The sequence below is a fragment of the Leptonotus elevatus genome, chromosome 4 (assembly GCF_054856555.1).
Source record: "Leptonotus elevatus isolate MCC_2025b chromosome 4, RoL_Lele_1.0, whole genome shotgun sequence".
In the NCBI taxonomy this organism is placed as follows: domain Eukaryota; kingdom Metazoa; phylum Chordata; class Actinopteri; order Syngnathiformes; family Syngnathidae; genus Leptonotus; species Leptonotus elevatus.
This window is the reverse complement of record NC_141242.1, coordinates 28,410,407-28,435,279: the sequence shown is the minus strand read 5'-3', so window position 1 is coordinate 28,435,279 and position 24,873 is coordinate 28,410,407.

The window sequence follows — 24,873 nt, the reverse complement described above, 5'->3', positions numbered from 1 at the left end:
TTGTGCTTTTGCTCATTTTGAAGATTTTGACAGTTTCACCTGAAGTGTACAATCAGGTGCTGAAAACGCGTTTACAGCAATAAAAAGTTCATTTTGGCTCTCACACCTTAACTAAATGTTGTAGACTCAAACTTTTTGCTGTCATTAGTGTATTTTAGAAACTTGAAGATGATTCCAGCATTAATTTCATTGTGCTTTTGCTCATTTTTAAGATTTTGACAGTTTCACCTGAAGTGTACAATCGGGCTGAAAATGCATTTAAAGCAATACAAAGTTCATTTTGGCTCTCACACCTTAACTAAATGTTGTAGACTCAAACTTTTTGCTGTCATTAGTGTATTTTAGCAACTTGAAGATAATTCCAGCATTAATTTCATTGTGCTCATTATGAAGATTTTGACAGTTTCACCTTAAGTGTATAATCGGGCTGAAAATGCATTAAAAGCAATACAAAGTTTGTTTTGGCTCTCACACCTTAACTAAATGTTGTAGACTCAAACTTTTTGCTGTCATTAGTGTATTTTAGAAACTTGAAGATGATTCCAGCATTAATTTCATTGTGCTTTTGCTCATTTTGAAGATTTTGACAGTTTCACCTGAAGGATACAATCAGCGGCTGAAAACGCGTTTAAAGCAATACAAAGTTCATTTAGGCTCTCACACCTTAACTAAATGTTGTAGACTCAAACTGTTTGCTGTCATTAGTATATTTTAGCAACATGAAGATGATTCCAGCATTAATTTCATTGTGCTTTTGCTCATTTTGAAGATTTTGACAGTTTCATCTTAAGTGTATAATCGGGCTGAAAATGCATTTAAAGCAATACAAAGTTCATTTTGGCTCTCACACCTTAACTAAATGTTGTAGACTCAAACTTTTTGCTGTCATTAGTGTATTTTAGAAACTTGAAGATGATTCCAGCATTAATTTCATTGTGCTTTTGCTCATTTTGAAGATTTTGACAGTTTCACCTGAAGTGTACAATCAGGTGCTGAAAATGCGTTTACATCAATAAAAAGTTCATTTTGGCTCTCACACCTTAACTAAATGTTGTAGACTCACATTTTTTCTGTCATTAGTGTATTTTAGCAACTTGAAGATGATTCCAGCATTAATTTCATTGTGCTTTTGCTCATTTTGAAGATTTTGACAGTTTCACCTGAAGTGTACAATCGGGCTGAAAATGCATTTAAAGCAATACAAAGTTCATTTTGGCTCTCACACCTTTACTAAATGTTGTAGACTCAACCTTTTTGCTGTCATTAGTGTATTTTAGCAACTTGAAGATGATTCCAGCATTAATTTCATTGTGCTTTTGCTCATTTTGAAGATTTTGACAGTTTCACCTGAAGTGTACAATCGGGCTGAAAATGCATTTAAAGCAATACAAAGTTCATTTTGGCTCTCACACCTTAACTAAATGTTGTAGACTCAAACTTTTTGCTGTCATTAGTGTATTTTAGCAACTTGAAGATGATTCCAGCATTAATTGCATTGTGCTTTTGCTCATTTTGAAGATTTTGACAGTTTCACCTGAAGTGTACAATTGGGCTGGAAATGCATTTAAAGCAATACAAAGTTCATTTTGGCTCTCACACCTTAACTAAATATTGTAGACTCAACCTTTTTGCTGTCATTAGTGTATTTTAGCAACTTGAAGATGATTCCAGCATTAATTTCACTGTGCTTTTGCTCATTTTGAAGATTTTGACAGTTTCACCTGAAGTGTACAATCAGGTGCTGAAAACGCGTTTACAGCAATAAAAAGTTCATTTGGCTCTCACACCTTAACTAAATGTTGTAGACTCAAACTTTTTGCTGTCATTAGTGTATTTTAGAAACTTGAAGATGATTCCAGCATTAATTTCATTGTGCTTTTGCTCATTTTTAAGATTTTGACAGTTTCACCTGAAGTGTACAATCGGGCTGAAAATGCATTTAAAGCAATACAAAGTTCATTTTGGCTCTCACACCTTAACTAAATGTTGTAGACTCAAACTTTTTGCTGTCATTAGTGTATTTTAGCAACTTGAAGATAATTCCAGCATTAATTTCATTGTGCTCATTATGAAGATTTTGACAGTTTCACCTTAAGTGTATAATCGGGCTGAAAATGCATTAAAAGCAATACAAAGTTTGTTTTGGCTCTCACACCTTAACTAAATGTTGTAGACTCAAACTTTTTGCTGTCATTAGTGTATTTTAGAAACTTGAAGATGATTCCAGCATTAATTTCATTGTGCTTTTGCTCATTTTGAAGATTTTGACAGTTTCACCTGAAGGATACAATCAGCGGCTGAAAACGCGTTTAAAGCAATACAAAGTTCATTTAGGCTCTCACACCTTAACTAAATGTTGTAGACTCAAACTGTTTGCTGTCATTAGTATATTTTAGCAACATGAAGATGATTCCAGCATTAATTTCATTGTGCTTTTGCTCATTTTGAAGATTTTGACAGTTTCATCTTAAGTGTATAATCGGGCTGAAAATGCATTTAAAGCAATACAAAGTTCATTTTGGCTCTCACACCTTAACTAAATGTTGTAGACTCAAACTTTTTGCTGTCATTAGTGTATTTTAGAAACTTGAAGATGATTCCAGCATTAATTTCATTGTGCTTTTGCTCATTTTTAAGATTTTGACAGTTTCACCTGAAGTGTACAATCGGGCTGAAAATGCATTTAAAGCAATACAAAGTTCATTTTGGCTCTCACACCTTAACTAAATGTTGTAGACTCAAACTTTTTGCTGTCATTAGTGTATTTTAGCAACTTGAAGATAATTCCAGCATTAATTTCATTGTGCTCATTATGAAGATTTTGACAGTTTCACCTTAAGTGTATAATCGGGCTGAAAATGCATTAAAAGCAATACAAAGTTTGTTTTGGCTCTCACACCTTAACTAAATGTTGTAGACTCAAACTTTTTGCTGTCATTAGTGTATTTTAGAAACTTGAAGATGATTCCAGCATTAATTTCATTGTGCTTTTGCTCATTTTGAAGATTTTGACAGTTTCACCTGAAGGATACAATCAGCGGCTGAAAACGCGTTTAAAGCAATACAAAGTTCATTTAGGCTCTCACACCTTAACTAAATGTTGTAGACTCAAACTGTTTGCTGTCATTAGTATATTTTAGCAACATGAAGATGATTCCAGCATTAATTTCATTGTGCTTTTGCTCATTTTGAAGATTTTGACAGTTTCATCTTAAGTGTATAATCGGGCTGAAAATGCATTTAAAGCAATACAAAGTTCATTTTGGCTCTCACACCTTAACTAAATGTTGTAGACTCAAACTTTTTGCTGTCATTAGTGTATTTTAGAAACTTGAAGATGATTCCAGCATTAATTTCATTGTGCTTTTGCTCATTTTGAAGATTTTGACAGTTTCACCTGAAGTGTACAATCAGGTGCTGAAAATGCGTTTACATCAATAAAAAGTTCATTTTGGCTCTCACACCTTAACTAAATGTTGTAGACTCACATTTTTTCTGTCATTAGTGTATTTTAGCAACTTGAAGATGATTCCAGCATTAATTTCATTGTGCTTTTGCTCATTTTGAAGATTTTGACAGTTTCACCTGAAGTGTACAATCGGGCTGAAAATGCATTTAAAGCAATACAAAGTTCATTTTGGCTCTCACACCTTAACTAAATGTTGTAGACTCAAACTTTTCGCTGTCATTAGTGTATTTTAGCAACTTGAAGATGAATCCAGCATTAATTGCATTGTGCTTTTGCTCATTTTGAAGATTTTGACAGTTTAACCTGAAGTGTACAATTGGGCTGGAAATGCATTTAAAGCAATACAAAGTTCATTTTGGCTCTCACACCTTAACTAAATGTTGTAGACTCAACCTTTTTGCTGTCATTAGTGTATTTTAGCAACTTGAAGATGATTCCAGCATTAATTTCATTGTGCTTTTGCTCATTTTGAAGATTTTGACAGTTTCACCTGAAGTGTACAATCAGGTGCTGAAAACGCGTTTACAGCAATAAAAAGTTCATTTTGGCTCTCACACCTTAACTAAATGTTGTAGACTCAAACTTTTTGCTGTCATTAGTGTATTTTAGAAACTTGAAGATGATTCCAGCATTAATTTCATTGGGCTTTTGCTCATTTTGAAGATTTTGACAGTTTCACCTGAAGTGTACAATCAGGTGCTGAAAACGCGTTTACAGCAATAAAAAGTTCATTTTGGCTCTCACACCTTAACTAAATGTTGTAGACTCAAACTTTTTGCTGTCATTAGTGTATTTTAGAAACTTGAAGATGATTCCAGCATTAATTTCATTGTGCTTTTGCTCATTTTTAAGATTTTGACAGTTTCACCTGAAGTGTACAATCGGGCTGAAAATGCATTTAAAGCAATACAAAGTTCATTTTGGCTCTCACACCTTAACTAAATGTTGTAGACTCAAACTTTTTGCTGTCATTAGTGTATTTTAGCAACTTGAAGATAATTCCAGCATTAATTTCATTGTGCTTTTGCTTATTATGAAGATTTTGACAGTTTCACCTTAAGTGTATAATCGGGCTGAAAATGCATTAAAAGCAATACAAAGTTTGTTTTGGCTCTCACACCTTAACTAAATGTTGTAGACTCAAAATTTTTGCTGTCATTAGTGTATTTTAGCAACTTGAAGATGAGTCCAGCATTAATTTCATTGTGCTTTTGCTCATTTTGAAGATTTTGACAGTTTCACCTGAAGTATACAATCAGGGGCTAAAAATGCATTTAAAGCAATACAAAGTTCATTTTGGCTCTCACACCTTAACTAAATGTTTTAGACTATAACTTTTTGCTGTCATTAGTGTATTTTAGCAGCTTGAAGATGATTCCAGCATTAATTTCATTGTGCTTTTGCTCATTTTGAAGATTTTGACAGTTTCACCTGAATTGTACAATCAGGTGCTGAAAACGCGTTTACAGCAATAAAAAGTTAATTTTGGCTCTCACACCTTAACTAAATGTTGTAGACTCAAACTTTTTGCTGTCATTAGTGTATTTTAGCAAAATGAAGATGATTCAAGCATTAATTTCATTGTGCTTTTGCTCATTTTGAAGAATTTGACATTTTCACCTGAAGTGTACAACCGGGCTGAAAATGCATTTAAAGCAATAAAAAGTTCATTTTGGCTCTCACACCTTAACTAAATGTTGTAGACTCAAACTTTTTGCTGTCATTAGTGTATGTTAGCAAAATGAAGATGATTCAAGCATTAATTTCATTGTGCTTTTGCTCATTTTGAAGATTTTGACAGTTTCACCTGAAGTGTACATTCGGGCTGAAAATGCATTTAAAGCCATAAAAAGTTCATTTTGGCTCTCACACCTTAACTAAATGTTGTAGACTCAAACTTTTTGCTGTCATTAGTGTATTTTAGAAACTTGAAGATGATTCCAGCATTAATTTCATTGTGCTTTTGCTCATTTTTAAGATTTTGACAGTTTCACCTGAAGTGTACAATCGGGCTGAAAATGCATTTAAAGCAATACAAAGTTCATTTTGGCTCTCACACCTTAACTAAATGTTGTAGACTCAAACTTTTTGCTGTCATTAGTGTATTTTAGCAACTTGAAGATAATTCCAGCATTAATTTCATTGTGCTTTTGCTTATTATGAAGATTTTGACAGTTTCACCTTAAGTGTATAATCGGGCTGAAAATGCATTAAAAGCAATACAAAGTTTGTTTTGGCTCTCACACCTTAACTAAATGTTGTAGACTCAAACTTTTTGCTGCCATTAGTGTATTTTAGCAACTTGAAGATGATTCCAGCATTAAATTCATTGTGCTGTTGCTCATTTTGAAGATTTTGACAGTTTCACCTGAAGTGTACAATCGTGCTGAAAATGCATTTAAAGCAATACAAAGTTCATTTTGGCTCTCACACCTTAACTAAATGTTGTAGACTATAACTTTTTGCTGTCATTAGTGTATTTTAGCAACTTGAAGATGATTCCAGCATTAATTTCATTGTGCTTTTGCTCATTTTGAAGATTTTGACAGTTTCACCTGAATTGTACAATCAGGTGCTGAAAACGCGTTTACAGCAATAAAAAGTTAATTTTGGCTCTCACACCTTAACTAAATGTTGTAGACTCAAACTTTTTGCTGTCATTAGTGTATTTTAGCAAAATGAAGATGATTCAAGCATTAATTTCATTGTGCTTTTGCTCATTTTGAAGAATTTGACATTTTCACCTGAAGTGTACAACCGGGCTGAAAATGCATTTAAAGCAATAAAAAGTTCATTTTGGCTCTCACACCTTAACTAAATGTTGTAGACTCAAACTTTTTGCTGTCATTAGTGTATGTTAGCAAAATGAAGATGATTCAAGCATTAATTTCATTGTGCTTTTGCTCATTTTGAAGATTTTGACATTTTCACCTGAAGTGTACATTCGGGCTGAAAATGCATTTAAAGCCATAAAAAGTTCATTTTGGCTCTCACACCTTAACTAAATGTTGTAGACTCAAACTTTTTGCTGTCATTAGTGTATTTTAGAAACTTGAAGATGATTCCAGCATTAATTTCATTGTGCTTTTGCTCATTATGAAGATTTTGACAATTTCACCTGAAGTATACAATCAGGGGCTGAAAACGCGTTTAAAGCAATAAAAAGTTAATTTAGGCTCTCACACCTTAACTAAATGTGTTACACTCAAACTGGTTGCTGTCATTAGTGTATTTTAGCAACTTGAAGATGATTCCAGCATTAATTTCATTGTGCTTTTGCTCATTTTGAAGATTTTGACAGTTTCACCTGAAGTGTACAATCGTGCTGAAAATGCATTTAAAGCAATACAAAGTTCATTTTGGCTCTCACACCTTAAAACTAAACGTTGTAGACTCAAAATGTTTGCTGTATCTAGTGTATTTTAGCGTCCTGAAGATGATTCCAGCGTTAATTTCATTGTGCTTATGCTCATTTTGAAGATTTTGACAGTTTCACCTGAAGTGTACAATCGGGCTGAAAATGCATTTAAAGCAATACAAAGTTCATTTTGGCTCTCACACCTTAATTAAACGTTGTAGACTCAAACTTTTTGCTGTATTTTGTCTATTTTAGCATCCTGAAGATGATTCCAGCATTAATTTCATTGTGCTTTTGCTCATTTTGAAGATTTTGACAGTTTCACCTTAAGTGTACAATCAGGGGCTGAAAACGCATTTAAAGCAATAAAAAGTTCATTTTGGCTCTCACACCTAAACTAAACGTTGTGGACTCAAGATTTTTGCTGTATCTAGTGTATTTTAGCATCCTAAAGATGATTCCAGCATTCATTTTATTGTGCTTATGCTAATTTTTAAGATTTTGACAGTTTCACTTGAAGTGTACATTTGGGTTGAAAATGCATTTAAAGCAATAAAAAGTTCATTTTGGCTCTCACACCTTAAATAGATGTTGTAGACTCAAACTTTTTGCTGTATTTTGTCTATTTTAGCATCCTGAAGATGATTCCAGCATTAATTTAATTGTGCTTATTCTCATTTTGAAGGTTTTGATAGTTTCACCTGAATTGTACAATTGGGGTTAAAATGCCTTTAAAGCAATAACAAGTTCATTTTGGCCCTCACACCTTAACTAAACGTTGTAGACTCAAACTTTTTGCTGTATTTCGTCTATTTTAGCATCCTGAAGATGATTCCAGCATTAATTTCATTGTGCTTATGCTCATTTTGAAGATTTTGACAGTTTCACCTGAAGTGTACAATCAGGGGCTGAAAACGCATTTAAAGCAATAAAAAGTTCATTTTGGCTCTCACATCTTAATTAAACGTTGTAGACTCAAACTTTCTGATGTATTTAGTTTATTTTAGCATCCTGAAGATGATTCCAGCATTAATTTCATTGTGCTTTTGCTCATTTTGAAGATTTTGACAGTTTCACCTGAAGTGTACAATTGGGCTTAAAATGCATTTAAAGCAATAAAAAGTTCATTTTGGCTCTCACACCTTAAAACTAAACGTTGTAGACTCAAAATGTTTGCTGTATTTAGTGTATTTTAGCATCCTGGAGATGATTCCAGCATTAATTTCATTGTGCTTATGCTCATTTTGAAGTTTTTGACAGTTTCACCTGAAGTGTACAATTGGGCTGAAAATGCATTTAAAGCAATAAAAAGTTCCTTTTGGCTCTCACACCTTAACTAAATGTTGTAGACTCAAACTTTTTGTTGTCATTAGTGTATTTTAGCAACCTGAAGATGATTCCAGCATTAATTTCATTGTGCTTTTGCTCATTTTGAAGATTTTGACAGTTTCACCTGAAGTGTACAATTGGGCTTAAAATGCATTTAAAGCAATAAAAAGTTCATTTTGGCTCTCACAACTTAACTAAACGTTGTAGACTCAAACTTTTTGCTGTATTTTGTCTATTTTAGCATCCTGAAGATGATTCCAGCATTAATTTAATTGTCCTTATGCTCATTTTGAAGGTTTTGACAGTTTCACCTGAAGTGTACAATTGGGCTTAAAATGCATTTAAAGCAATACAAAGTTCATTTTGGCTCTCACACCTTAACAAAATGTTGTAGACTCAAACTTTTTGCTGTCATTAGTGTATTTTAGCAACCTAAAGATGATTCCAGCATTAATTTCATTGTAATTATGCTCATTTTGAAGATTTTGACAGTTTCACCTGAAGTGTACAATCAGGGGCTGAAAACGCGTTTAAAGCAATAAAAAGTTCATTTTGGCTCTCACACCTTAACTAAATGTTGTAGACTCAAACTTTTTGCTGTCATTAGTGTATTTTAGCAACCTGAAGATGATTCCAGCATTAATTTCATTGTGCTTTTGCTCATTTTGAAGATTTTGACAGTTTCACCTGAAGTGTACAATTGGGCTTAAAATGCATTTAAAGCAATAAAAAGTTCATTTTGGCTCTCACCACTTAACTAAACGTTGTAGACTCAAACTTTTTGCTGTATTTTGTCTATTTTAGCATCCTGAAGATGATTCCAGCATTAATTTAATTGTCCTTATGCTCATTTTGAAGGTTTTGACAGTTTCACCTGAAGTGTACAATTGGGCTTAAAATGCATTTAAAGCAATAAAAAGTTTTTTTTGGCTCTCACACCTTAACTAAATGTTGTAGACTCAAACTTTTTGCTGTCATTAGTGTATTTTAGCACCCTGAAGATGATTCCAGCATTAATTTCATTGTAATTATGCTCATTTTGAAGATTTTGACAGTTTCACATGAATTGCACAATCAGGGGCTAAAAACGCGTTTAAAGCAATAAAAAGTTCATTTTGGCTCTCACACCTTAACTAAACGTTGTAGACTCAAACTTTTTGCTGTATGTTGTCTATTTTAGCATCCTGAAGATGATTCCAGCATTAATTTAATTGTGCTTATGCTGATTTTGAAGATTTTGACAGTTTCACCTGAAGTATACAATTGGGCTGAAAACGCATTTAAAGCAATAAAAAGTTTATTTTGGCTCTCACACCTAAACTAAACATTTTAGACTCAAGATTTTTGCTGTATTTAGTGTATTTTAGCTTCCTGAAGATGATTCCAGCATTAATTTCACTGTGCTTATGCTCATTTTGAAGAATTTGACAGTTTCACCTAAAGTGTACAATCGGGCTGAAAATGGATTTAAAGCAATAAAAAGTTCATTTTGGCTCTCACACCTAAACTAAACGTTGTAGGCTCAATATTTTTGCTGTATTTAGTGTATTTTAGCTTCCTGAAGATGATCCCACCATTAATTTCAATGTCCTTATGCTCATTTTGAAGATTTTGACAGTTTCACATGAAGTGTACAATCAGGGGCTGAAAACGCATTTAAAGCAATAAAAAGTTCATTTTGGCTCTCACACCTAAACTAAACGTTGTCGACTCAAGATTGTTGCTGTATCTAGTGTATTTTAGCGTCCTGAAGATGATTCCAGCGTTAATTTCATTGTGCTTATGCTCATTTTGAAGATTTTGACAGTTTCACCTGAAGTGTACAATTGGGCTTAAAATGCATTTAAAGCAATAAAAAGTTCATTTTGGCTTTCACACCTTAACTAAATGTTGGAGACTCAAACTTTTTGCTGTCATTAGTGTATTTTAGCAAAATGAAGATGATTCAAGCATTAATTTCATTGTGCTTTTGCTCATTTTGAAGAATTTGACATTTTCACCTGAAGTGTACAACCGGGCTGAAAATGCATTTAAAGCAATAAAAAGTTCATTTTGGCTCTCACACCTTAACTAAATGTTGTAGACTCAAACTTTTTGCTGTCATTAGTGTATGTTAGCAAAATGAAGATGATTCAAGCATTAATTTCATTGTGCTTTTGCTCATTTTGAAGATTTTGACATTTTCACCTGAAGTGTACATTCGGGCTGAAAATGCATTTAAAGCCATAAAAAGTTCATTTTGGCTCTCACACCTTAACTAAATGTTGTAGACTCAAACTTTTTGCTGTCATTAGTGTATTTTAGAAACTTGAAGATGATTCCAGCATTAATTTCATTGTGCTTTTGCTCATTATGAAGATTTTGACAATTTCACCTGAAGTATACAATCAGGGGCTGAAAACGCGTTTAAAGCAATAAAAAGTTAATTTAGGCTCTCACACCTTAACTAAATGTGTTACACTCAAACTGGTTGCTGTCATTAGTGTATTTTAGCAACTTGAAGATGATTCCAGCATTAATTTCATTGTGCTTTTGCTCATTTTGAAGATTTTGACAGTTTCACCTGAAGTGTACAATCGTGCTGAAAATGCATTTAAAGCAATACAAAGTTCATTTTGGCTCTCACACCTTAAAACTAAACGTTGTAGACTCAAAATGTTTGCTGTATCTAGTGTATTTTAGCGTCCTGAAGATGATTCCAGCGTTAATTTCATTGTGCTTATGCTCATTTTGAAGATTTTGACAGTTTCACCTGAAGTGTACAATCGGGCTGAAAATGCATTTAAAGCAATACAAAGTTCATTTTGGCTCTCACACCTTAATTAAACGTTGTAGACTCAAACTTTTTGCTGTATTTTGTCTATTTTAGCATCCTGAAGATGATTCCAGCATTAATTTCATTGTGCTTTTGCTCATTTTGAAGATTTTGACAGTTTCACCTTAAGTGTACAATCAGGGGCTGAAAACGCATTTAAAGCAATAAAAAGTTCATTTTGGCTCTCACACCTAAACTAAACGTTGTGGACTCAAGATTTTTGCTGTATCTAGTGTATTTTAGCATCCTAAAGATGATTCCAGCATTCATTTTATTGTGCTTATGCTAATTTTTAAGATTTTGACAGTTTCACTTGAAGTGTACATTTGGGTTGAAAATGCATTTAAAGCAATAAAAAGTTCATTTTGGCTCTCACACCTTAAATAGATGTTGTAGACTCAAACTTTTTGCTGTATTTTGTCTATTTTAGCATCCTGAAGATGATTCCAGCATTAATTTAATTGTGCTTATTCTCATTTTGAAGGTTTTGATAGTTTCACCTGAATTGTACAATTGGGGTTAAAATGCCTTTAAAGCAATAACAAGTTCATTTTGGCCCTCACACCTTAACTAAACGTTGTAGACTCAAACTTTTTGCTGTATTTCGTCTATTTTAGCATCCTGAAGATGATTCCAGCATTAATTTCATTGTGCTTATGCTCATTTTGAAGATTTTGACAGTTTCACCTGAAGTGTACAATCAGGGGCTGAAAACGCATTTAAAGCAATAAAAAGTTCATTTTGGCTCTCACATCTTAATTAAACGTTGTAGACTCAAACTTTCTGATGTATTTAGTTTATTTTAGCATCCTGAAGATGATTCCAGCATTAATTTCATTGTGCTTTTGCTCATTTTGAAGATTTTGACAGTTTCACCTGAAGTGTACAATTGGGCTTAAAATGCATTTAAAGCAATAAAAAGTTCATTTTGGCTCTCACACCTTAAAACTAAACGTTGTAGACTCAAAATGTTTGCTGTATTTAGTGTATTTTAGCATCCTGGAGATGATTCCAGCATTAATTTCATTGTGCTTATGCTCATTTTGAAGTTTTTGACAGTTTCACCTGAAGTGTACAATTGGGCTGAAAATGCATTTAAAGCAATAAAAAGTTCCTTTTGGCTCTCACACCTTAACTAAATGTTGTAGACTCAAACTTTTTGTTGTCATTAGTGTATTTTAGCAACCTGAAGATGATTCCAGCATTAATTTCATTGTGCTTTTGCTCATTTTGAAGATTTTGACAGTTTCACCTGAAGTGTACAATTGGGCTTAAAATGCATTTAAAGCAATAAAAAGTTCATTTTGGCTCTCACAACTTAACTAAACGTTGTAGACTCAAACTTTTTGCTGTATTTTGTCTATTTTAGCATCCTGAAGATGATTCCAGCATTAATTTAATTGTCCTTATGCTCATTTTGAAGGTTTTGACAGTTTCACCTGAAGTGTACAATTGGGCTTAAAATGCATTTAAAGCAATACAAAGTTCATTTTGGCTCTCACACCTTAACAAAATGTTGTAGACTCAAACTTTTTGCTGTCATTAGTGTATTTTAGCAACCTAAAGATGATTCCAGCATTAATTTCATTGTAATTATGCTCATTTTGAAGATTTTGACAGTTTCACCTGAAGTGTACAATCAGGGGCTGAAAACGCGTTTAAAGCAATAAAAAGTTCATTTTGGCTCTCACACCTTAACTAAATGTTGTAGACTCAAACTTTTTGCTGTCATTAGTGTATTTTAGCAACCTGAAGATGATTCCAGCATTAATTTCATTGTGCTTTTGCTCATTTTGAAGATTTTGACAGTTTCACCTGAAGTGTACAATTGGGCTTAAAATGCATTTAAAGCAATAAAAAGTTCATTTTGGCTCTCACCACTTAACTAAACGTTGTAGACTCAAACTTTTTGCTGTATTTTGTCTATTTTAGCATCCTGAAGATGATTCCAGCATTAATTTAATTGTCCTTATGCTCATTTTGAAGGTTTTGACAGTTTCACCTGAAGTGTACAATTGGGCTTAAAATGCATTTAAAGCAATAAAAAGTTTTTTTTGGCTCTCACACCTTAACTAAATGTTGTAGACTCAAACTTTTTGCTGTCATTAGTGTATTTTAGCACCCTGAAGATGATTCCAGCATTAATTTCATTGTAATTATGCTCATTTTGAAGATTTTGACAGTTTCACATGAATTGTACAATCAGGGGCTAAAAACGCGTTTAAAGCAATAAAAAGTTCATTTTGGCTCTCACACCTTAACTAAACGTTGTAGACTCAAACTTTTTGCTGTATGTTGTCTATTTTAGCATCCTGAAGATGATTCCAGCATTAATTTAATTGTGCTTATGCTGATTTTGAAGATTTTGACAGTTTCACCTGAAGTATACAATTGGGCTGAAAACGCATTTAAAGCAATAAAAAGTTTATTTTGGCTCTCACACCTAAACTAAACATTTTAGACTCAAGATTTTTGCTGTATTTAGTGTATTTTAGCTTCCTGAAGATGATTCCAGCATTAATTTCACTGTGCTTATGCTCATTTTGAAGAATTTGACAGTTTCACCTAAAGTGTACAATCGGGCTGAAAATGGATTTAAAGCAATAAAAAGTTCATTTTGGCTCTCACACCTAAACTAAACGTTGTAGGCTCAATATTTTTGCTGTATTTAGTGTATTTTAGCTTCCTGAAGATGATCCCACCATTAATTTCAATGTCCTTATGCTCATTTTGAAGATTTTGACAGTTTCACATGAAGTGTACAATCAGGGGCTGAAAACGCATTTAAAGCAATAAAAAGTTCATTTTGGCTCTCACACCTAAACTAAACGTTGTCGACTCAAGATTGTTGCTGTATCTAGTGTATTTTAGCGTCCTGAAGATGATTCCAGCGTTAATTTCATTGTGCTTATGCTCATTTTGAAGATTTTGACAGTTTCACCTGAAGTGTACAATTGGGCTTAAAATGCATTTAAAGCAATACAAAGTTCATTTTGGCTCTCACACCTTAACAAAATGTTGTAGACTCAAACTTTTTGCTGTCATTAATGTATTTTAGCAACCTAAAGATGATTCCAGCATTAATTTCATTGTAATTATGCTCATTTTGAAGATTTTGACAGTTTCACCTGAAGTGTACAATCAGGGGCTGAAAACGCGTTTAAAGCAATAAAAAGTTCATTTTGGCTCTCACACCTTAACTAAATGTTGTAGACTCAAACTTTTTGCTGTCATTAGTGTATTTTAGCAACCTGAAGATGATTCCAGCATTAATTTCATTGTGCTTTTGCTCATTTTGAAGATTTTGACAGTTTCACCTGAAGTGTACAATTGGGCTTAAAATGCATTTAAAGCAATAAAAAGTTCATTTTGGCTCTCACCACTTAACTAAACGTTGTAGACTCAAACTTTTTGCTGTATTTTGTCTATTTTAGCATCCTGAAGATGATTCCAGCATTAATTTAATTGTCCTTATGCTCATTTTGAAGGTTTTGACAGTTTCACCTGAAGTGTACAATTGGGCTTAAAATGCATTTAAAGCAATAAAAAGTTTTTTTTGGCTCTCACACCTTAACTAAATGTTGTAGACTCAAACTTTTTGCTGTCATTAGTGTATTTTAGCACCCTGAAGATGATTCCAGCATTAATTTCATTGTAATTATGCTCATTTTGAAGATTTTGACAGTTTCACATGAATTGTACAATCAGGGGCTAAAAACGCGTTTAAAGCAATAAAAAGTTCATTTTGGCTCTCACACCTTAACTAAACGTTGTAGACTCAAACTTTTTGCTGTATGTTGTCTATTTTAGCATCCTGAAGATGATTCCAGCATTAATTTAATTGTGCTTATGCTGATTTTGAAGATTTTGACAGTTTCACCTGAAGTATACAATTGGGCTGAAAACGCATTTAAAGCAATAAAAAGTTTATTTTGGCTCTCACACCTAAACTAAACATTTTAGACTCAAGATTTTTGCTGTATTTAGTGTATTTTAGCTTCCTGAAGATGATTCCAGCATTAATTTCAATGTGCTTATGCTCATTTTGAAGAATTTGACAGTTTCACCTAAAGTGTACAATCAGGCTGAAAATGGATTTAAAGCAATAAAAAGTTCATTTTGGCTCTCACACCTAAACTAAACGTTGTAGGCTCAATATTTTTGCTGTATTTAGTGTATTTTAGCTTCCTGAAGATGATCCCACCATTAATTTCAATGTCCTTATGCTCATTTTGAAGATTTTGACAGTTTCACATGAAGTGTACAATCAGGGGCTGAAAACGCATTTAAAGCAATAAAAAGTTCATTTTGGCTCTCACACCTAAACTAAACGTTGTCGACTCAAGATTGTTGCTGTCATTAGTGTATTTTAGCAACCTGAAGATGATTCCAGCATTAATTTCATTGTGCTTTTGCTCATTTTGAAGATTTTGACAGTTTCACCTGAAGTGTACAATTGGGCTTAAAATGCATTTAAAGCAATAAAAAGTTCATTTTGGCTCTCACCACTTAACTAAACGTTGTAGACTCAAACTTTTTGCTGTATTTTGTCTATTTTAGCATCCTGAAGATGATTCCAGCATTAATTTAATTGTCCTTATGCTCATTTTGAAGGTTTTGACAGTTTCACCTGAAGTGTACAATTGGGCTTAAAATGCATTTAAAGCAATAAAAAGTTTTTTTTGGCTCTCACACCTTAACTAAATGTTGTAGACTCAAACTTTTTGCTGTCATTAGTGTATTTTAGCACCCTGAAGATGATTCCAGCATTAATTTCATTGTAATTATGCTCATTTTGAAGATTTTGACAGTTTCACATGAATTGTACAATCAGGGGCTAAAAACGCGTTTAAAGCAATAAAAAGTTCATTTTGGCTCTCACACCTTAACTAAACGTTGTAGACTCAAACTTTTTGCTGTATGTTGTCTATTTTAGCATCCTGAAGATGATTCCAGCATTAATTTAATTGTGCTTATGCTGATTTTGAAGATTTTGACAGTTTCACCTGAAGTATACAATTGGGCTGAAAACGCATTTAAAGCAATAAAAAGTTTATTTTGGCTCTCACACCTAAACTAAACATTTTAGACTCAAGATTTTTGCTGTATTTAGTGTATTTTAGCTTCCTGAAGATGATTCCAGCATTAATTTCAATGTGCTTATGCTCATTTTGAAGAATTTGACAGTTTCACCTAAAGTGTACAATCAGGCTGAAAATGGATTTAAAGCAATAAAAAGTTCATTTTGGCTCTCACACCTAAACTAAACGTTGTAGGCTCAATATTTTTGCTGTATTTAGTGTATTTTAGCTTCCTGAAGATGATCCCACCATTAATTTCAATGTCCTTATGCTCATTTTGAAGATTTTGACAGTTTCACATGAAGTGTACAATCAGGGGCTGAAAACGCATTTAAAGCAATAAAAAGTTCATTTTGGCTCTCACACCTAAACTAAACGTTGTCGACTCAAGATTGTTGCTGTATCTAGTGTATTTTAGCGTCCTGAAGATGATTCCAGCGTTAATTTCATTGTGCTTATGCTCATTTTGAAGATTTTGACAGTTTCACCTGAAGTGTACAATCGGGCTGAAAATGCATTTAAAGCAATACAAAGTTCATTTTGGCTCTCACACCTTAATTAAACGTTGTAGACTCAAACTTTTTGCTGTATTTTGTCTATTTTAGCATCCTGAAGATGATTCCAGCATTAATTTCATTGTGCTTTTGCTCATTTTGAAGATTTTGACAGTTTCACCTTAAGTGTACAATCAGGGGCTGAAAACGCATTTAAAGCAATAAAAAGTTCATTTTGGCTCTCACACCTAAACTAAACGTTGTGGACTCAAGATTTTTGCTGTATCTAGTGTATTTTAGCATCCTAAAGATGATTCCAGCATTCATTTTATTGTGCTTATGCTAATTTTTAAGATTTTGACAGTTTCACTTGAAGTGTACATTTGGGTTGAAAATGCATTTAAAGCAATAAAAAGTTCATTTTGGCTCTCACACCTTAAATAGATGTTGTAGACTCAAACTTTTTGCTGTATTTTGTCTATTTTAGCATCCTGAAGATGATTCCAGCATTAATTTAATTGTGCTTATTCTCATTTTGAAGGTTTTGATAGTTTCACCTGAATTGTACAATTGGGGTTAAAATGCCTTTAAAGCAATAACAAGTTCATTTTGGCCCTCACACCTTAACTAAACGTTGTAGACTCAAACTTTTTGCTGTATTTCGTCTATTTTAGCATCCTGAAGATGATTCCAGCATTAATTTCATTGTGCTTATGCTCATTTTGAAGATTTTGACAGTTTCACCTGAAGTGTACAATCAGGGGCTGAAAACGCATTTAAAGCAATAAAAAGTTCATTTTGGCTCTCACATCTTAATTAAACGTTGTAGACTCAAACTTTCTGATGTATTTAGTTTATTTTAGCATCCTGAAGATGATTCCAGCATTAATTGCATTGTGCTTTTGCTCATTTTGAAGATTTTGACAGTTTCACCTGAAGTGTACAATTGGGCTTAAAATGCATTTAAAGCAATAAAAAGTTCATTTTGGCTCTCACAACTTAACTAAACGTTGTAGATTCAAACTTTTTGCTGTATTTTGTCTATTTTAGCATCCTGAAGATGATTCCAGCGTTAATTTCATTGTAATTATGCTCATTTTGAAGATTTTGACAGTTTCACCTGAAGTGTACAATCAGGGGCTGAAAACGCATTTAAAGCAATAAAAAGTTAATTTTGGCTCTCACACCTAAACTAAATGTTGTCGACTCAAGATTTTTGCTGTATCTAGTGTATTTTAGCATCCTGAAGATGATTCCAGCGTTAATTTCATTGTGCTTATGCTCATTTTGAAGATTTTGACAGTTTCACCTGAAGTGTACAATCAGGGGCTGAAAACGCATTTAAAGCAATAAAAAGTTCATTTTGGCTCTCACAACTTAACTAAACGTTGTAGACTCAAACTTTCTGATGTATTTAGTGTATTTTAGCATCCTGAAGATGATTCCAGCATTAATTTCATTGTGCTTTTGCTCATTTTGAAGATTTTGACAGTTTCACCTGAAGTGTACAATCAGGGGCTGAAAACGCATTTAAAGCAATAAAAAGTTCATTTTGGCTCTCACACCTAAACTAAATGTTGTCGACTCAAGATTTTTGCTCTATCTAGTGTATTTTAGCATCCTGAAGATGATTCCAGCGTTAATTTCATTGTGCTTATGCTCATTTTGAAGGTTTTGACAGTTTCACCTGAAGTGTACAATTGGGGTTAAAATGCCTTTAAAGCAATAACAAGTTCATTTTGGCCCTCACACCTTAACTAAACGTTGTAGACTCAAACTTTTTGCTGTATTTCGTCTATTTTAGCATCCTGAAGATGATTCCAGCATTAATTTCATTGTGCTTATGCTCATTTTGAAGATTTTGACAGTTTCACCTGAAGTGTACAATCAGGGGCTGAAAACGCATTTAAAGCAATAAAAAGTTCATTTTGGCTCTCACATCTTAATTAAACGTTGTAGACTCAAACTTTCTGATGTATTTAGTTTATTTTAGCATCCTGAAGATGATTCCAGCATTAATTGCATTGTGCTTTTGCTCATTTTGAAGATTTTGACAGTTTCACCTGAAGTGTACAATTGGGCTTAAAATGCATTTAAAGCAATAAAAAGTTCATTTTGGCTCTCACAACTTAACTAAACGTTGTAGATTCAAACTTTTTGCTGTATTTTGTCTATTTTAGCATCCTGAAGATGATTCCAGCGTTAATTTCATTGTAATTATGCTCATTTTGAAGATTTTGACAGTTTCACCTGAAGTGTACAATCAGGGGCTGAAAACGCATTTAAAGCAATAAAAAGTTAATTTTGGCTCTCACACCTAAACTAAATGTTGTCGACTCAAGATTTTTGCTGTATCTAGTGTATTTTAGCATCCTGAAGATGATTCCAGCGTTAATTTCATTGTGCTTATGCTCATTTTGAAGATTTTGACAGTTTCACCTGAAGTGTACAATCAGGGGCTGAAAACGCATTTAAAGCAATAAAAAGTTCATTTTGGCTCTCACAACTTAACTAAACGTTGTAGACTCAAACTTTCTGATGTATTTAGTGTATTTTAGCATCCTGAAGATGATTCCAGCATTAATTTCATTGTGCTTTTGCTCATTTTGAAGATTTTGACAGTTTCACCTGAAGTGTACAATCAGGGGCTGAAAACGCATTTAAAGCAATAAAAAGTTCATTTTGGCTCTCACACCTAAACTAAATGTTGTCGACTCAAGATTTTTGCTCTATCTAGTGTATTTTAGCATCCTGAAGATGATTCCAGCGTTAATTTCATTGTGCTTATGCTCATTTTGAAGGTTTTGACAGTTTCACCTGAAGTGTACAATCGGGCTGAAAATGCATTTAAAGCAATACAAAGTTCATTTTGGCTCTCACACCTTAATTAAACGTTGTAGACTCAAACTTTCTGATGTATTTAGTGTATTTTAGCATCCTGAAGATTATTCCAGCATTAATTTCATTGTGCGTATGCTCATTTTGAAGATTTTGACAGTTTCACCTGAAGTGTACAATTGGGCTTAAAATGCTTTTAAAGCAATAAAAAGTTAATTTTGTTTCTCACACCTTAACTAAACGTTGTAGACTCAAACTTTTTGCTGTATTTTGTCTATTTTAGCATCCTGAAGATGATTCCAGCATTAATTTAATTGTGCTAATGCTCATTTTGAAGATTTTGACAGTTTCACCTGAAGTGTACAATTGGGCTTAAAATGCTTTTAAAGCAATAAAAAGTTCATTTTGTTTCTCACACCTTAACTAAACGTTGTAGACTCAAACTTTTTGCTGTATTTTGTCTATTTTAGCATCCTGAAGATGATTCCAGCATTAATTTTATTGTGCTTTTGCTCATTTTGAAGATTTTGACAGTTTCACCTGAAGTGTACAATCAGGCTGAAAATGGATTTAAAGAAATAAAAAGTTCATTTTGGCTCTCACACATAAACTAATCGTTGTAGACTCAAACTTTTTGCTGTATTTAGTGTATTTTAGCATCCTGAAGATGATTTCAGCATTAATTTCATTGTGCTTATGCTCATTTTGAAGATTTTGACAGTTTCACCTTAAGTGTACAATCAGGGGCTGAAAACGCATTTAAAGCAATAAAAAGTTCATTTTGGCTCTCACACCTAAACTAAACGTTGTAGACTCAAGATTTTTGCTGTATCTAGTGTATTTTAGCATCCTAAAGATGATTCCAGCATTCATTTCATTGTGCTTATGCTAATTTTTAAGATTTTGACAGTTTTACTTGAAGTGTACATTTGGGTTGAAAATGCATTTAAAGCAATAAAAAGTTCATTTTGGCTCTCACACCTTAAATAAATGTTGTAGACTCAAACTTTTTGCTGTATTTTGTCTATTTTAGCATCCTGAAGATGATTCCAGCATTAATTTAATTGTGCTTATTCTCATTTTGAAGGTTTTGATAGTTTCACCTGAATTGTACAATTGGGGTTAAATTGCCTTTAAAGCAATAAAAAGTTCATTTTGGCCCTCACACCTTAACTAAACGTTGTAGACTCAAACTTTTTGCTGTATTTTGTCTATTTTAGCATCCTGAAGATGATTCCAGCATTAATTTAAATGTGCTTATGCTCATTTTGAAGGTTTTGACAGTTTCACCTGAAGTGTACAATTGGGCTGAAAACGCATTTAAAGCAATAAAAAGTTCATTTTGACTCTCACACCTAAACTAAATGATGTAGACTCAAAATGTTTGCTGTCATTAGTGTATTTTAGCATCCTGAAGATGATTCCAGCATTAATTTCATTGTGCTTATGCTCATTTGGAAGATTTTGACAGTTTCACCTGAAGTGTACAATCGGGCTGAAAATGGATTTAAAGCAATAAAAAGTTCATTTTGGCTTTCACACCTTAACTAAATGTTGGAGACTCAAACTTTTTGCTGTTATTTGTGTATTTTAGCAACTTGAAGATGATTCCAGCATTAATTTCATTGTGCTTTTGCTCATTTTGAAGATTTTGACAGTTTCACCTGAAGTGTACAATCAGGTGCTGATTCCAGCATTAATTTAATTGTGCTTATGCTCATTTTGAAGGTTTTGACAGTTTCACCTGAAGTGTACAATTGGGCTGAAAACGCATTTAAAGCAATAAAAAGTTCATTTTGACTCTCACACCTAAACTAAATGATGTAGACTCAAAATTTTTGCTGTCATTAGTGTATTTTAGCATCCTGAAGATGATTCCAGCATTAATTTCATTGTGCTTATGCTCATTTGGAAGATTTTGACAGTTTCACCTGAAGTGTACAATCGGGCTGAAAATGGATTTAAAGCAATAAAAAGTTCATTTTGGCTTTCACACCTAAACTAAATGATGTAGACTCAAAATTTTTGCTGTCATTAGTGTATTTTAGCATCCTGAAGATGATTCCAGCATTAATTTCATTGTGCTTATGCTCATTTGGAAGATTTTGATTTAATGCAATAAAAAGTTCATTTTGGCTCTCACACCTTAACTAAACGTTTAAACTCAATTTTTTTTGCTGTATTTAGTCTAGTTTAGCATCCTGAAGATGATTCCAGCATTAATTTCATTGTGCTTACTTGCATGGCTTTTCTCCGGGTACTCCGGTTTCCTCCCACATTCCAAAGACATGCATGGCAGGTTCATTGAACACTCCAAATTGTCCATAGGCGTGATTGTGAGTGCGGATGGTTGTTCGTCTCTGTGTGCCCTGCGATTGGCTGGAAAAACAGTTTAGGGTGTACCCCGCCTACTGCCCGAAGCCAGTTGGGATAGGCTCCAGCGCCCCCGGTGACCCTTGTGAGGACAAGCGGTTAAGAAGATGGATGGATGGAATGAATGAACACAATCAATGCTTTTCGAGAGGCTTTTCTTAAACTGAATTGTTCGCAGGTTTTTATATGTTACATTTAATCTATAAAAGTTAGGACTTACTTTTTAAACACGTTTAGTAGTCATTCATCCATTTTCCGAACCGCTTCTCCTCACGATGGTCCACACCAAGCTGGAAAGCCTCCTCGCTGGAGCTCCCCTGTTCCCCACAAACTATTCTGACTGGCGTGCTGAATTATTTCAAAAGTCCAACTTTTTGACGGCGCACGCTTCATTCGGGTGCTGTTGTGGAGCGCTCTAGCCAACAGTTGACGCTGTCGAAGCGACCACGGCAAGCGAATGACGCTGAACTACACGCCTGCACTTCTATAAACTTAAACTTAATTATTTCTGGCAGAAAGATAGATGTTTGCCCCGCGATTGCTGCATCGGCAGCGGCGGCGTTCGCGTTTAATTGCTGCAGCCCAAAGCATATTAGCTAGTAGGCTACACTCTAGTTTGTGTCTTTTTTTTAGTTGCCTCTAAGCTGCTGCCACCTATCGGCTTGGCAAATTAAGATATGACAGGCTGTATTCCTTAAAAAGAAGTGTACAACCACATATTTTGATTGGAATTTTTTTTTCTGGTCACTGAATTATTAGTTTCATCTTATTGATTTTTGGGAAATTCTTTTTATTGTGTGCTCTATGCAAAATTACTTTTATGAGCAAATTGAAAAAATATAATTGCCATTAATTTAATTAAATTTTAAGGAAATTTGCTCTAGCTGGGATATATACATATATGTCTTTTTTTTTTAATTATCTGTCATTGGGTTGTTGTTTTTTTTATTTTGTGTATCATAAGTACTAATGGTATCGGAACTTGGTATCGGTATCGGTGAGTACTGAAGATTTGCGTATTGGTATTGTTGGGATCGAACATCCCTATTATTAGTCATAACAGTAATGGACTATATGCACGAATCACTTCCGCATTCGGCATATGAGTGCACCCAACCTTCCGGAGCGGGGAAACTTCAGATGTAAAAGTCTAAGCCTACATTTTTAACCCACTGAAAAAGAACAGGAGTCGCTCCTTGCTTTACCACTACGTCTATCAGAATTTTCAAGCTACTAATTAGATCACCCAGAGCCATAATTTTAATGGCTTGAGCTCTGGTAATGATGTCATTGCTTAAAATTATTATTACACGTAAATACAAAGCTACTAAAGCTATTTTGTTTGTTACATTTTTTAAAGTAAGTGTAAATTATGTATTGTAGCTCCTCTCCTGTGACTACTGAAGTCCACACAGTTCTCCACTACCAGTCAGACGGTAAGGTTGAGGTGTTGGATTTTTCAGATGGAACCTGTCAGCTGTTCATAACTTGTTTATTTTCCTTTTATTTTCTTTTTTCTTTTAATGATACGTTAATTAATAAGAATATCCAGTATATAAGAAATTGTGCTTCCTACTCCTTTTGAACATGTAAATTATGACATTGATTAATTATTTTCTTTCTTCAAATTTTTATTTTAACTTCAACTTATATTTTGTAATGTACTAATATGTTCAATAAATCAACCAGCCAACAACAACAACTCTGTGGTCTGTAGCCTCCTCTTCGTCCAAGTCTTCTCCTCTTCATCGACGGAATCTGACGATCTCTGCCTCGTCAATATTTTGAAGCAGATGTAAAGCCTCAACTGTTTTTTTTTTTTTGTTTTTTTTTATGTCAGTCCATAGTGACATTCCTCTTAATTGCTGAAAAGTGGTTGCTTTGGAAATCCGACAGCGTCGTCAGCGGTGCAAGAATGACTCATATCAATATTTTCATGTTTTTTAATACAATAAGATGGCAGCATATGAATATACACACATGCACATGAAAAGTCAAAAAAAAAAAAACTAACGGCGATGGCATTATCGTAAAAGGCGGTGAAACTCAGGGAAAATTTGGCCCGCGCTTGGCAAACTTGACATAATTTGGGTCTCAGTGAGAACAAATTGGGGAACCCAGGCCTACAGTAAGGATTAAAGGGAATGTACACACTTTCTGCATATCGAGTTGAATCAGAATATACACTGAATTCACACATCATGCTTACACCACCATGGCACTGTGGCGTGCACTTATTCTTTATTTCCGGAACAGGAAGTTGGCAACCCTACCCATAAAAACACGTATCCATTCACATAACAGAAAATTTGCTTCTGGAGAGGCTGAATACAAAATTTTGGTAGTTTTTATTTTTGAATATGTTCCCAATCCAGTCATTGTTTATATATACTCCTAGTTCTTTTTTTGTTTGTTTTTTGCACTTATATTTTCTTAGTTATGACAATGTTGAGAACACCAAATTTCCCAGGTGGTTATGAAAAATATAATGGCAGCACTAGATATGTAGCTTGACATGTTGCTACTGATTTGTTCTTTTTTTCCTGTTGATCAGTAGGCTATTTTGGGTTTAGGAAAATAAATAATTAATATTTCAATTTTTTGGTTTTATTTTGGAAAAGGTCACTGTCAATTTACTTTTTTTTGTATTTATTTTTTACTTAAATTCATTTTCAAGTTGGTACTTTTGTACTTTTACTTAAAAAAGGGAGTGACTTCAGTAATTATACTGTTATCAGAATGAATTTTCGCACAACTAACAGTATTTTTACTTAAATACTGAACACTAGCACTTTTGACGTCTCTGTCTGGGAGAATATCGACCACAACGGGGCAAGCCGCATTACGTATGAAGGCTGCTGTATGCATAACGTGTGCTCGCTGGCTTCCCGCGCACGTTTTATTCTTCAAAATTAAAGCTTATCTTTCCTACTACGATCAGTGCTGCAGGAATATCAAAATATTTTTTTATAGTTTGCTTTTACTAAACAAGCAATTCGTTGTGATTTGCGACTAGATATCAGTTTATAAATGAAATGTAAAAAAAAAAAAACACAACAACATAGGAGAAACTGACATAAAACCTATTTACTTTGAAGGGTTAAGGTGGATATGGA